Genomic DNA, 16,139 nt, shown 5'->3' with positions numbered 1-16,139 from the left:
AACTATAACACTGAGCACTATGGGAGAACTATAACACTGAGCACTAAGGGAGAACTATAACACTGAGCACTAAAGGAGATAGATCTATAACACTGAGCACTAAAGGAGATAGATCTATAACACTGAGCACTAAGGGAGAACTATAACACTGAGCACTAAGGGAGAACTATAACACTGAGCACTAAGGGAGAACTATAACACTGAGCACTAAGGGAGAACTATAACACTGAGCACTAAGGGAGAACTATAACACTGAGCACTAAGGGAGAACTATAACACTGAGCACTAAGGGAGAACTATAACACTGAGCACTAAGGGAGAACTATAACACTGAGCACTAAGGGAGAACTATAACACTGAGCACTAAGGGAGAACTATAACACTGAGCACTAAGGGAGAACTATAACACTGAGCACTAAGGGAGAACTATAACACTGAGCACTAAGGGAGAACTATAACACTGAGCACTAAGGGAGAACTATAACACTGAGCACTATGGGAGAACTATAACACTGAGCACTATGGGAGAACTATAACACTGAGCACTATGGGAGAACTATAACACTGAGCACTAAGGGAGAACTATAACACTGAGCACTAAAGGAGATAGATCTATAACACTGAGCACTAAAGGAGATAGATCTATAACACTGAGCACTAAGGGAGAACTATAACACTGAGCACTATGGGAGAACTATAACACTGAGCACTAAGGGAGATGGAACTATAACACTGAGCACTAAGGGAGATGGAACTATAACACTGAGCACTAAGGGAGATGGAACTATAACACTGAGCACTAAGGGAGAACTATAACACTGAGCACTAAGGGAGATACTGTCTAATACTGAGCACTAAGGGAGATAGATCTATAACACTGAGCACTAAGGGAGATAGATCTATAACACTGAGCACTAAGGGAGAACTATAACACTGAGCACTAAGGGAGATAGAACTATAACACTGAACACTGAGGGAGACCTGTAACACTGAGCACCGAGGGAGAAAGAACTATAACACTGAGCACTAAGGGAGAGGGATCTATAACACTGAGCACTAAGGGAGATGGAACTATAACACCGAGCACTAAGGGAGATATATCTATAACACTGAGCACTAAGGGAGATATATCTATAACACTGAGCACTAAGGGAGATATATCTATAACACTGAGCACTAAGGGAGATATATCTATAACACTGAGCACTAAGGGAGATTGATGTATAACACTGAGCACTAAGGGAGATACTGTCTAATACTGAGCGCTAAGGGAGATAGATCTATAACGCTGAGCGCTAAGGGAGATCTATAACACTGAGCACTAAGGGAGATGGAACTATAACACTGAGCACTAAGGGAGATGGAACTATAACACTGAGCACTAAGGGAGATGGAACTATAACACTGAGCACTAAGGGAGATGGAACTATAACACTGAGCACTAAGGGAGATCTATAACACTGAGCACTAAGGGAGATCTATAACACTGAGCACTAAGGGAGAACTATAACACTGAGCACTAAGGGAGAACTATAACACTGAGCACTAAGGGAGAACTATAACACTGAGCACTAAGGGAGAACTATAATACTGAGCACTAAGGGAGATATATCTATAACACTGAGCACTAAGGGAGAGTGATGTATAACACTGAGCACTAAGGGAGATATTGTCTAATACTGAGCGCTAAGGGAGATAGATCTATAACACTGAGCACTAAGGGAGAACTATAATGCTGAGCACTAAGGGAGATCTATAACGCTGAGCACTAAGGGAGATACTGTCTAATACTGAGCACTAAGGGAGAACTATAACACTGAGCACTAAGGGAGATACTGTCTAATACTGAGCACTAAGGGAGAACTATAACACTGAGCACTAAGTGAGATAGATCTATAACACTGAGCACTAAGGGAGATAGATCTATAACACTGAGCACTAAGGGAGATAGATCTATAACACTGAGCACTAAGGGAGATGGATCTATAACACTGAGCACTAAGGGAGATGGATCTATAACACTGAGCACTAAGGGAGATGGATCTATAACACTGAGCACTAAGGGAGATGGATCTATAACACTGAGCACTAAGGGAGATGGATCTATAACACTGAGCACTAAGGGAGATGGATCTATAACACTGAGCACTAAGGGAGATGGATCTATAACACTGAGCACTAAGGGAGATGGATCTATAACACTGAGCACTAAGGGAGATGGATCTATAACACTGAGCACTAAGGGAGATGGATCTATAACACTGAGCACTAAGGGAGATGGATCTATAACACTGAGCACTAAGGGAGATGGATCTATAACACTGAGCACTAAGGGAGATGGATCTATAACACTGAGCACTAAGGGAGATGGATCTATAACACTGAGCACTAAGGGAGATGGATCTATAACACTGAGCACTAAGGGAGATCTATAACACTGAGCACTAAGGGAGATCTATAACACTGAGCACTAAGGGAGATCTATAACACTGAGCACTAAGGGAGAACTATAACACTGAGCACTAAGGGAGATCTATAACACTGAGCACTAAGGGAGATCTATAACACTGAGCACTAAGGGAGAACTATAACACTGAGCACTAAGGGAGATCTATAACACTGAGCACTAAGGGAGAACTATAACACTGAGCACTAAGGGAGAACTATAACACTGAGCACTAAGGGAGAACTATAACACTGAGCACTAAGGGAGAACTATAACACTGAGCACTAAGGGAGAACTATAACACTGAGCACTAAGGGAGAACTATAACACTGAGCACTAAGGGAGAACTATAACACTGAGCACTAAGGGAGATAGATCTATAACACTGAGCACTAAGGGAGATAGATGTATAACACTGAGCACTAAGGGAGATAGATGTATAACACTGAGCACTAAGGGAGATGGAACTATAACACTGAGCACTAAGATATATCTATAACACTGAGCACTAAGGGAGATATAACTATAACACTGAGCACTAAGGGAGATATAACTATAACACTGAGCACTAAGGGAGATTGAACTATAACACTGAGCACTAAGGGAGATTGAACTATAACACTGAGCACTAAGGGAGATACTGTCTAATACTGAGCGCTAAGGGAGGTAGATCCAGAACGCTGAGCACTAAGGGAGATCTATAACACTGAGCACTAAGGGAGATGGAACTATAACACTGAGCACAAAGGGAGATCTATAACACTGAGCACTAAGGGAGATCTATAACACTGAGCACTAAGGGAGATCTATAACACTGAGCACTAAGGGAGATCTATAACACTGAGCACTAAGGGAGATACTGTCTAATACTGAGCACTAAGTGAGAACTATAACACTGAGCACTAAGGGAGAACTATAATACTGAGCACTAAGGGAGATAGATCTATAACACTGAGCACTAAGGGAGATGGATCTATAACACTTAGCACTAAGGGAGAACTATAACACTGAGCACTAAGGGAGATCTATAACACTGAGCACTAAGGGAGATACTGTCTAATACTGAGCACTAAGGGAGAACTATAACACTGAGCACTAAGGGAGATACTGTCTAATACTGAGCACTAAGGGAGAACTATAACACTGAGCACTAAGGGAGATAGATCTATAACACTGAGCACTAAGGGAGATAGATCTATAACACTGAGCACTAAGGGAGATAGATCTATAACACTGAGCACTAAGGGAGATAGATCTATAACACTGAGCACTAAGGGAGATAGATCTATAACACTGAGCACTAAGGGAGATAGATCTATAACACTGAGCACTAAGGGAGATCTATAACACTGAGCATTGAGGGAGATGGATCTATAACACTGAGCACTAAGGGAGATAGATCTATAACACAGAGCACTAAGGGAGATAGATCTATAACACAGAGCACTAAGGGAGATAGATCTATAACACTGAGCACTAAGGGAGAACTATAACACTGAGCACTAAGGGAGAACTATAACACTGAGCACTAAGGGAGAACTATAACACTGAGCACTAAGGGAGAACTATAACACTGAGCACTAAGGGAGAACTATAACACTGAGCACTAAGGGAGAACTATAACACTGAGCACTAAGGGAGAACTATAACACTGAGCACTAAGGGAGAACTATAACACTGAGCACTAAGGGAGAACTATAACACTGAGCACTAAGGGAGAACTATAACACTGAGCACTAAGGGAGAACTATAACACTGAGCACTAAGGGAGAACTATAACACTGAGCACTAAGGGAGAACTATAACACTGAGCACTAAGGGAGAACTATAACACTGAGCACTAAGGGAGAACTATAACACTGAGCACTAAGGGAGAACTATAACACTGAGCACTATGGGAGAACTATAACACTGAGCACTATGGGAGAACTATAACACTGAGCACTATGGGAGAACTATAACACTGAGCACTATGGGAGAACTATAACACTGAGCACTATGGGAGAACTATAACACTGAGCACTAAAGGAGATAGATCTATAACACTGAGCACTAAAGGAGATAGATCTATAACACTGAGCACTAAGGGAGAACTATAACACTGAGCACTAAGGGAGATGGAACTATAACACTGAGCACTAAGGGAGATGGAACTATAACACTGAGCACTAAGGGAGATGGAACTATAACACTGAGCACTAAGGGAGATACTGTCTAATACTGAGCACTAAGGGAGATAGATCTATAACACTGAGCACTAAGGGAGATAGATCTATAACACTGAGCACTAAGGGAGAACTATAACACTGAGCACTAAGGGAGATAGAACTATAACACTGAACACTGAGGGAGACCTGTAACACTGAGCACCGAGGGAGAAAGAACTATAACACTGAGCACTAAGGGAGATAGATCTATAACACTGAGCACTAAGGGAGATGGAACTATAACACTGAGCACTAAGGGAGATATATCTATAACACTGAGCACTAAGGGAGATATATCTATAACACTGAGCACTAAGGGAGATATATCTATAACACTGAGCACTAAGGGAGATATATCTATAACACTGAGCACTAAGGGAGATTGATGTATAACACTGAGCACTAAGGGAGATGCTGTCTAATACTGAGCGCTAAGGGAGATAGATCTATAACGCTGAGCGCTAAGGGAGATCTATAACACTGAGCACTAAGGGAGATGGAACTATAACACTGAGCACTAAGGGAGATGGAACTATAACACTGAGCACTAAGGGAGATGGAACTATAACACTGAGCACTAAGGGAGATGGAACTATAACACTGAGCACTAAGGGAGATCTATAACACTGAGCACTAAGGGAGATCTATAACACTGAGCACTAAGGGAGAACTATAACACTGAGCACTAAGGGAGAACTATAACACTGAGCACTAAGGGAGAACTATAACACTGAGCACTAAGGGAGAACTATAATACTGAGCACTAAGGGAGATATATCTATAACACTGAGCACTAAGGGAGAGTGATGTATAACACTGAGCACTAAGGGAGATATTGTCTAATACTGAGCGCTAAGGGAGATAGATCTATAACACTGAGCACTAAGGGAGAACTATAATGCTGAGCACTAAGGGAGATCTATAACGCTGAGCACTAAGGGAGATACTGTCTAATACTGAGCACTAAGGGAGAACTATAACACTGAGCACTAAGGGAGATACTGTCTAATACTGAGCACTAAGGGAGAACTATAACACTGAGCACTAAGGGAGATAGATCTATAACACTGAGCACTAAGGGAGATAGATCTATAACACTGAGCACTAAGGGAGATAGATCTATAACACTGAGCACTAAGGGAGATAGATCTATAACACTGAGCACTAAGGGAGATGGATCTATAACACTGAGCACTAAGGGAGATGGATCTATAACACTGAGCACTAAGGGAGATGGATCTATAACACTGAGCACTAAGGGAGATGGATCTATAACACTGAGCACTAAGGGAGATAGATCTATAACACTGAGCACTAAGGGAGATGGATCTATAACACTGAGCACTAAGGGAGATGGATCTATAACACTGAGCACTAAGGGAGATGGATCTATAACACTGAGCACTAAGGGAGATGGATCTATAACACTGAGCACTAAGGGAGATGGATCTATAACACTGAGCACTAAGGGAGATGGATCTATAACACTGAGCACTAAGGGAGATGGATCTATAACACTGAGCACTAAGGGAGATGGATCTATAACACTGAGCACTAAGGGAGATGGATCTATAACACTGAGCACTAAGGGAGATGGATCTATAACACTGAGCACTAAGGGAGATCTATAACACTGAGCACTAAGGGAGAACTATAACACTGAGCACAAAGGGAGATCTATAACACTGAGCACTAAGGGAGATCTATAACACTGAGCACTAAGGGAGATCTATAACACTGAGCACTAAGGGAGATCTATAACACTGAGCACTAAGGGAGATACTGTCTAATACTGAGCACTAAGTGAGAACTATAACACTGAGCACTAAGGGAGAACTATAATACTGAGCACTAAGGGAGATAGATCTATAACACTGAGCACTAAGGGAGATGGATCTATAACACTTAGCACTAAGGGAGAACTATAACACTGAGCACTAAGGGAGATCTATAACACTGAGCACTAAGGGAGATACTGTCTAATACTGAGCACTAAGGGAGAACTATAACACTGAGCACTAAGGGAGATACTGTCTAATACTGAGCACTAAGGGAGAACTATAACACTGAGCACTAAGGGAGATAGATCTATAACACTGAGCACTAAGGGAGATAGATCTATAACACTGAGCACTAAGGGAGATAGATCTATAACACTGAGCACTAAGGGAGATAGATCTATAACACTGAGCACTAAGGGAGATGGATCTATAACACTGAGCACTAAGGGAGATGGATCTATAACACTGAGCACTAAGGGAGATGGATCTATAACACTGAGCACTAAGGGAGATGGATCTATAACACTGAGCACTAAGGGAGATAGATCTATAACACTGAGCACTAAGGGAGATGGATCTATAACACTGAGCACTAAGGGAGATGGATCTATAACACTGAGCACTAAGGGAGATGGATCTATAACACTGAGCACTAAGGGAGATGGATCTATAACACTGAGCACTAAGGGAGATGGATCTATAACACTGAGCACTAAGGGAGATGGATCTATAACACTGAGCACTAAGGGAGATGGATCTATAACACTGAGCACTAAGGGAGATGGATCTATAACACTGAGCACTAAGGGAGATGGATCTATAACACTGAGCACTAAGGGAGATGGATCTATAACACTGAGCACTAAGGGAGATCTATAACACTGAGCACTAAGGGAGAACTATAACACTGAGCACAAAGGGAGATCTATAACACTGAGCACTAAGGGAGATCTATAACACTGAGCACTAAGGGAGATCTATAACACTGAGCACTAAGGGAGATCTATAACACTGAGCACTAAGGGAGATACTGTCTAATACTGAGCACTAAGTGAGAACTATAACACTGAGCACTAAGGGAGAACTATAATACTGAGCACTAAGGGAGATAGATCTATAACACTGAGCACTAAGGGAGATGGATCTATAACACTTAGCACTAAGGGAGAACTATAACACTGAGCACTAAGGGAGATCTATAACACTGAGCACTAAGGGAGATACTGTCTAATACTGAGCACTAAGGGAGAACTATAACACTGAGCACTAAGGGAGATACTGTCTAATACTGAGCACTAAGGGAGAACTATAACACTGAGCACTAAGGGAGATAGATCTATAACACTGAGCACTAAGGGAGATAGATCTATAACACTGAGCACTAAGGGAGATAGATCTATAACACTGAGCACTAAGGGAGATAGATCTATAACACTGAGCACTAAGGGAGATAGATCTATAACACTGAGCACTAAGGGAGATAGATCTATAACACTGAGCACTAAGGGAGATCTATAACACTGAGCATTGAGGGAGATGGATCTATAACACTGAGCACTAAGGGAGATAGATCTATAACACAGAGCACTAAGGGAGATAGATCTATAACACAGAGCACTAAGGGAGATAGATCTATAACACTGAGCACTAAGGGAGAACTATAACACTGAGCACTAAGGGAGAACTATAACACTGAGCACTAAGGGAGAACTATAACACTGAGCACTAAGGGAGAACTATAACACTGAGCACTAAGGGAGAACTATAACACTGAGCACTAAGGGAGAACTATAACACTGAGCACTAAGGGAGAACTATAACACTGAGCACTAAGGGAGAACTATAACACTGAGCACTAAGGGAGAACTATAACACTGAGCACTAAGGGAGAACTATAACACTGAGCACTAAGGGAGAACTATAACACTGAGCACTAAGGGAGAACTATAACACTGAGCACTAAGGGAGAACTATAACACTGAGCACTAAGGGAGAACTATAACACTGAGCACTAAGGGAGAACTATAACACTGAGCACTATGGGAGAACTATAACACTGAGCACTATGGGAGAACTATAACACTGAGCACTATGGGAGAACTATAACACTGAGCACTATGGGAGAACTATAACACTGAGCACTAAAGGAGATAGATCTATAACACTGAGCACTAAAGGAGATAGATCTATAACACTGAGCACTAAGGGAGAACTATAACACTGAGCACTAAGGGAGATGGAACTATAACACTGAGCACTAAGGGAGATGGAACTATAACACTGAGCACTAAGGGAGATGGAACTATAACACTGAGCACTAAGGGAGATACTGTCTAATACTGAGCACTAAGGGAGATAGATCTATAACACTGAGCACTAAGGGAGATAGATCTATAACACTGAGCACTAAGGGAGAACTATAACACTGAGCACTAAGGGAGATAGAACTATAACACTGAACACTGAGGGAGACCTGTAACACTGAGCACCGAGGGAGAAAGAACTATAACACTGAGCACTAAGGGAGATAGATCTATAACACTGAGCACTAAGGGAGATGGAACTATAACACTGAGCACTAAGGGAGATATATCTATAACACTGAGCACTAAGGGAGATATATCTATAACACTGAGCACTAAGGGAGATATATCTATAACACTGAGCACTAAGGGAGATATATCTATAACACTGAGCACTAAGGGAGATTGATGTATAACACTGAGCACTAAGGGAGATGCTGTCTAATACTGAGCGCTAAGGGAGATAGATCTATAACGCTGAGCGCTAAGGGAGATCTATAACACTGAGCACTAAGGGAGATGGAACTATAACACTGAGCACTAAGGGAGATGGAACTATAACACTGAGCACTAAGGGAGATGGAACTATAACACTGAGCACTAAGGGAGATGGAACTATAACACTGAGCACTAAGGGAGATCTATAACACTGAGCACTAAGGGAGATCTATAACACTGAGCACTAAGGGAGAACTATAACACTGAGCACTAAGGGAGAACTATAACACTGAGCACTAAGGGAGAACTATAACACTGAGCACTAAGGGAGAACTATAATACTGAGCACTAAGGGAGATATATCTATAACACTGAGCACTAAGGGAGAGTGATGTATAACACTGAGCACTAAGGGAGATATTGTCTAATACTGAGCGCTAAGGGAGATAGATCTATAACACTGAGCACTAAGGGAGAACTATAATGCTGAGCACTAAGGGAGATCTATAACGCTGAGCACTAAGGGAGATACTGTCTAATACTGAGCACTAAGGGAGAACTATAACACTGAGCACTAAGGGAGATACTGTCTAATACTGAGCACTAAGGGAGAACTATAACACTGAGCACTAAGGGAGATAGATCTATAACACTGAGCACTAAGGGAGATAGATCTATAACACTGAGCACTAAGGGAGATAGATCTATAACACTGAGCACTAAGGGAGATGGATCTATAACACTGAGCACTAAGGGAGATGGATCTATAACACTGAGCACTAAGGGAGATGGATCTATAACACTGAGCACTAAGGGAGATGGATCTATAACACTGAGCACTAAGGGAGATAGATCTATAACACTGAGCACTAAGGGAGATGGATCTATAACACTGAGCACTAAGGGAGATGGATCTATAACACTGAGCACTAAGGGAGATGGATCTATAACACTGAGCACTAAGGGAGATGGATCTATAACACTGAGCACTAAGGGAGATGGATCTATAACACTGAGCACTAAGGGAGATGGATCTATAACACTGAGCACTAAGGGAGATGGATCTATAACACTGAGCACTAAGGGAGATGGATCTATAACACTGAGCACTAAGGGAGATGGATCTATAACACTGAGCACTAAGGGAGATGGATCTATAACACTGAGCACTAAGGGAGATGGATCTATAACACTGAGCACTAAGGGAGATGGATCTATAACACTGAGCACTAAGGGAGATCTATAACACTGAGCACTAAGGGAGAACTATAACACTGAGCACTAAGGGAGATCTATAACACTGAGCACTAAGGGAGATCTATAACACTGAGCACTAAGGGAGAACTATAACACTGAGCACTAAGGGAGATCTATAACACTGAGCACTAAGGGAGAACTATAACACTGAGCACTAAGGGAGAACTATAACACTGAGCACTAAGGGAGAACTATAACACTGAGCACTAAGGGAGAACTATAACACTGAGCACTAAGGGAGAACTATAACACTGAGCACTAAGGGAGAACTATAACACTGAGCACTAAGGGAGAACTATAACACTGAGCACTAAGGGAGAACTATAACACTGAGCACTAAGGGAGAACTATAACACTGAGCACTAAGGGAGATAGATCTATAACACTGAGCACTAAGGGAGATAGATCTATAACACTGAGCACTAAGGGAGATAGATGTATAACACTGAGCACTAAGGGAGATAGATGTATAACACTGAGCACTAAGGGAGATGGAACTATAACACTGAGCACTAAGATATATCTATAACACTGAGCACTAAGGGAGATATAACTATAACACTGAGCACTAAGGGAGATATAACTATAACACTGAGCACTAAGGGAGATTGAACTATAACACTGAGCACTAAGGGAGAACTATAACACTGAGCACTAAGGGAGATAGATCTATAACACTGAGCACTAAGGGAGATAGATCTATAACACTGAGCACTAAGGGAGATAGATGTATAACACTGAGCACTAAGGGAGATAGATGTATAACACTGAGCACTAAGGGAGATGGAACTATAACACTGAGCACTAAGATATATCTATAACACTGAGCACTAAGGGAGATATAACTATAACACTGAGCACTAAGGGAGATATAACTATAACACTGAGCACTAAGGGAGATTGAACTATAACACTGAGCACTAAGGGAGATTGAACTATAACACTGAGCACTAAGGGAGATACTGTCTAATACTGAGCGCTAAGGGAGGTAGATCCAGAACGCTGAGCACTAAGGGAGATCTATAACACTGAGCACTAAGGGAGATGGAACTATAACACTGAGCACAAAGGGAGATCTATAACACTGAGCACTAAGGGAGATCTATAACACTGAGCACTAAGGGAGATCTATAACACTGAGCACTAAGGGAGATCTATAACACTGAGCACTAAGGGAGATACTGTCTAATACTGAGCACTAAGTGAGAACTATAACACTGAGCACTAAGGGAGAACTATAATACTGAGCACTAAGGGAGATAGATCTATAACACTGAGCACTAAGGGAGATGGATCTATAACACTTAGCACTAAGGGAGAACTATAACACTGAGCACTAAGGGAGATCTATAACACTGAGCACTAAGGGAGATACTGTCTAATACTGAGCACTAAGGGAGAACTATAACACTGAGCACTAAGGGAGATACTGTCTAATACTGAGCACTAAGGGAGAACTATAACACTGAGCACTAAGGGAGATAGATCTATAACACTGAGCACTAAGGGAGATAGATCTATAACACTGAGCACTAAGGGAGAACTATAACACTGAGCACTAAGGGAGAACTATAACACTGAGCACTAAGGGAGAACTATAACACTGAGCACTAAGGGAGAACTATAACACTGAGCACTAAGGGAGAACTATAACACTGAGCACTAAGGGAGAACTATAACACTGAGCACTATGGGAGAACTATAACACTGAGCACTATGGGAGAACTATAACACTGAGCACTATGGGAGAACTATAACACTGAGCACTAAGGGAGAACTATAACACTGAGCACTAAAGGAGATAGATCTATAACACTGAGCACTAAAGGAGATAGATCTATAACACTGAGCACTAAGGGAGAACTATAACACTGAGCACTATGGGAGAACTATAACACTGAGCACTAAGGGAGATGGAACTATAACACTGAGCACTAAGGGAGATGGAACTATAACACTGAGCACTAAGGGAGATGGAACTATAACACTGAGCACTAAGGGAGAACTATAACACTGAGCACTAAGGGAGATACTGTCTAATACTGAGCACTAAGGGAGATAGATCTATAACACTGAGCACTAAGGGAGATAGATCTATAACACTGAGCACTAAGGGAGAACTATAACACTGAGCACTAAGGGAGATAGAACTATAACACTGAACACTGAGGGAGACCTGTAACACTGAGCACCGAGGGAGAAAGATCTATAACACTGAGCACTAAGGGAGATGGAACTATAACACCGAGCACTAAGGGAGATATATCTATAACACTGAGCACTAAGGGAGATATATCTATAACACTGAGCACTAAGGGAGATATATCTATAACACTGAGCACTAAGGGAGATATATCTATAACACTGAGCACTAAGGGAGATTGATGTATAACACTGAGCACTAAGGGAGATACTGTCTAATACTGAGCGCTAAGGGAGATAGATCTATAACGCTGAGCGCTAAGGGAGATCTATAACACTGAGCACTAAGGGAGATGGAACTATAACACTGAGCACTAAGGGAGATGGAACTATAACACTGAGCACTAAGGGAGATGGAACTATAACACTGAGCACTAAGGGAGATGGAACTATAACACTGAGCACTAAGGGAGATCTATAACACTGAGCACTAAGGGAGATCTATAACACTGAGCACTAAGGGAGAACTATAACACTGAGCACTAAGGGAGAACTATAACACTGAGCACTAAGGGAGAACTATAACACTGAGCACTAAGGGAGAACTATAATACTGAGCACTAAGGGAGATATATCTATAACACTGAGCACTAAGGGAGAGTGATGTATAACACTGAGCACTAAGGGAGATATTGTCTAATACTGAGCGCTAAGGGAGATAGATCTATAACACTGAGCACTAAGGGAGAACTATAATGCTGAGCACTAAGGGAGATCTATAACGCTGAGCACTAAGGGAGATACTGTCTAATACTGAGCACTAAGGGAGAACTATAACACTGAGCACTAAGGGAGATACTGTCTAATACTGAGCACTAAGGGAGAACTATAACACTGAGCACTAAGGGAGATAGATCTATAACACTGAGCACTAAGGGAGATAGATCTATAACACTGAGCACTAAGGGAGATAGATCTATAACACTGAGCACTAAGGGAGATGGATCTATAACACTGAGCACTAAGGGAGATGGATCTATAACACTGAGCACTAAGGGAGATGGATCTATAACACTGAGCACTAAGGGAGATGGATCTATAACACTGAGCACTAAGGGAGATGGATCTATAACACTGAGCACTAAGGGAGATGGATCTATAACACTGAGCACTAAGGGAGATGGATCTATAACACTGAGCACTAAGGGAGATGGATCTATAACACTGAGCACTAAGGGAGATGGATCTATAACACTGAGCACTAAGGGAGATGGATCTATAACACTGAGCACTAAGGGAGATGGATCTATAACACTGAGCACTAAGGGAGATGGATCTATAACACTGAGCACTAAGGGAGATGGATCTATAACACTGAGCACTAAGGGAGATCTATAACACTGAGCACTAAGGGAGATCTATAACACTGAGCACTAAGGGAGATCTATAACACTGAGCACTAAGGGAGAACTATAACACTGAGCACTAAGGGAGATCTATAACACTGAGCACTAAGGGAGATCTATAACACTGAGCACTAAGGGAGAACTATAACACTGAGCACTAAGGGAGATCTATAACACTGAGCACTAAGGGAGAACTATAACACTGAGCACTAAGGGAGAACTATAACACTGAGCACTAAGGGAGAACTATAACACTGAGCACTAAGGGAGAACTATAACACTGAGCACTAAGGGAGAACTATAACACTGAGCACTAAGGGAGAACTATAACACTGAGCACTAAGGGAGAACTATAACACTGAGCACTAAGGGAGATAGATCTATAACACTGAGCACTAAGGGAGATAGATGTATAACACTGAGCACTAAGGGAGATAGATGTATAACACTGAGCACTAAGGGAGATGGAACTATAACACTGAGCACTAAGATATATCTATAACACTGAGCACTAAGGGAGATATAACTATAACACTGAGCACTAAGGGAGATATAACTATAACACTGAGCACTAAGGGAGATTGAACTATAACACTGAGCACTAAGGGAGATTGAACTATAACACTGAGCACTAAGGGAGATACTGTCTAATACTGAGCGCTAAGGGAGGTAGATCCAGAACGCTGAGCACTAAGGGAGATCTATAACACTGAGCACTAAGGGAGATGGAACTATAACACTGAGCACAAAGGGAGATCTATAACACTGAGCACTAAGGGAGATCTATAACACTGAGCACTAAGGGAGATCTATAACACTGAGCACTAAGGGAGATCTATAACACTGAGCACTAAGGGAGATACTGTCTAATACTGAGCACTAAGTGAGAACTATAACACTGAGCACTAAGGGAGAACTATAATACTGAGCACTAAGGGAGATAGATCTATAACACTGAGCACTAAGGGAGATGGATCTATAACACTTAGCACTAAGGGAGAACTATAACACTGAGCACTAAGGGAGATCTATAACACTGAGCACTAAGGGAGATACTGTCTAATACTGAGCACTAAGGGAGAACTATAACACTGAGCACTAAGGGAGATACTGTCTAATACTGAGCACTAAGGGAGAACTATAACACTGAGCACTAAGGGAGATAGATCTATAACACTGAGCACTAAGGGAGATAGATCTATAACACTGAGCACTAAGGGAGATAGATCTATAACACTGAGCACTAAGGGAGATAGATCTATAACACTGAGCACTAAGGGAGATAGATCTATAACACTGAGCACTAAGGGAGATAGATCTATAACACTGAGCACTAAGGGAGATCTATAACACTGAGCATTGAGGGAGATGGATCTATAACACTGAGCACTAAGGGAGATAGATCTATAACACAGAGCACTAAGGGAGATAGATCTATAACACAGAGCACTAAGGGAGATAGATCTATAACACTGAGCACTAAGGGAGAACTATAACACTGAGCACTAAGGGAGAACTATAACACTGAGCACTAAGGGAGAACTATAACACTGAGCACTAAGGGAGAACTATAACACTGAGCACTAAGGGAGAACTATAACACTGAGCACTAAGGGAGAACTATAACACTGAGCACTAAGGGAGAACTATAACACTGAGCACTAAGGGAGAACTATAACACTGAGCACTAAGGGAGAACTATAACACTGAGCACTAAGGGAGAACTATAACACTGAGCACTAAGGGAGAACTATAACACTGAGCACTAAGGGAGAACTATAACACTGAGCACTAAGGGAGAACTATAACACTGAGCACTAAGGGAGAACTATAACACTGAGCACTATGGGAGAACTATAACACTGAGCACTATGGGAGAACTATAACACTGAGCACTATGGGAGAACTATAACACTGAGCACTATGGGAGAACTATAACACTGAGCACTAAAGGAGATAGATCTATAACACTGAGCACTAAAGGAGATAGATCTATAACACTGAGCACTAAGGGAGAACTATAACACTGAGCACTAAGGGAGATGGAACTATAACACTGAGCACTAAGGGAGATGGAACTATAACACTGAGCACTAAGGGAGATGGAACTATAACACTGAGCACTAAGGGAGATACTGTCTAATACTGAGCACTAAGGG

Source organism: Salmo salar, chromosome ssa10 (assembly GCF_905237065.1).
Source record: "Salmo salar chromosome ssa10, Ssal_v3.1, whole genome shotgun sequence".
NCBI classification, from domain to species: domain Eukaryota; kingdom Metazoa; phylum Chordata; class Actinopteri; order Salmoniformes; family Salmonidae; genus Salmo; species Salmo salar.
Note: the sequence above shows the minus strand (reverse complement) of the source record.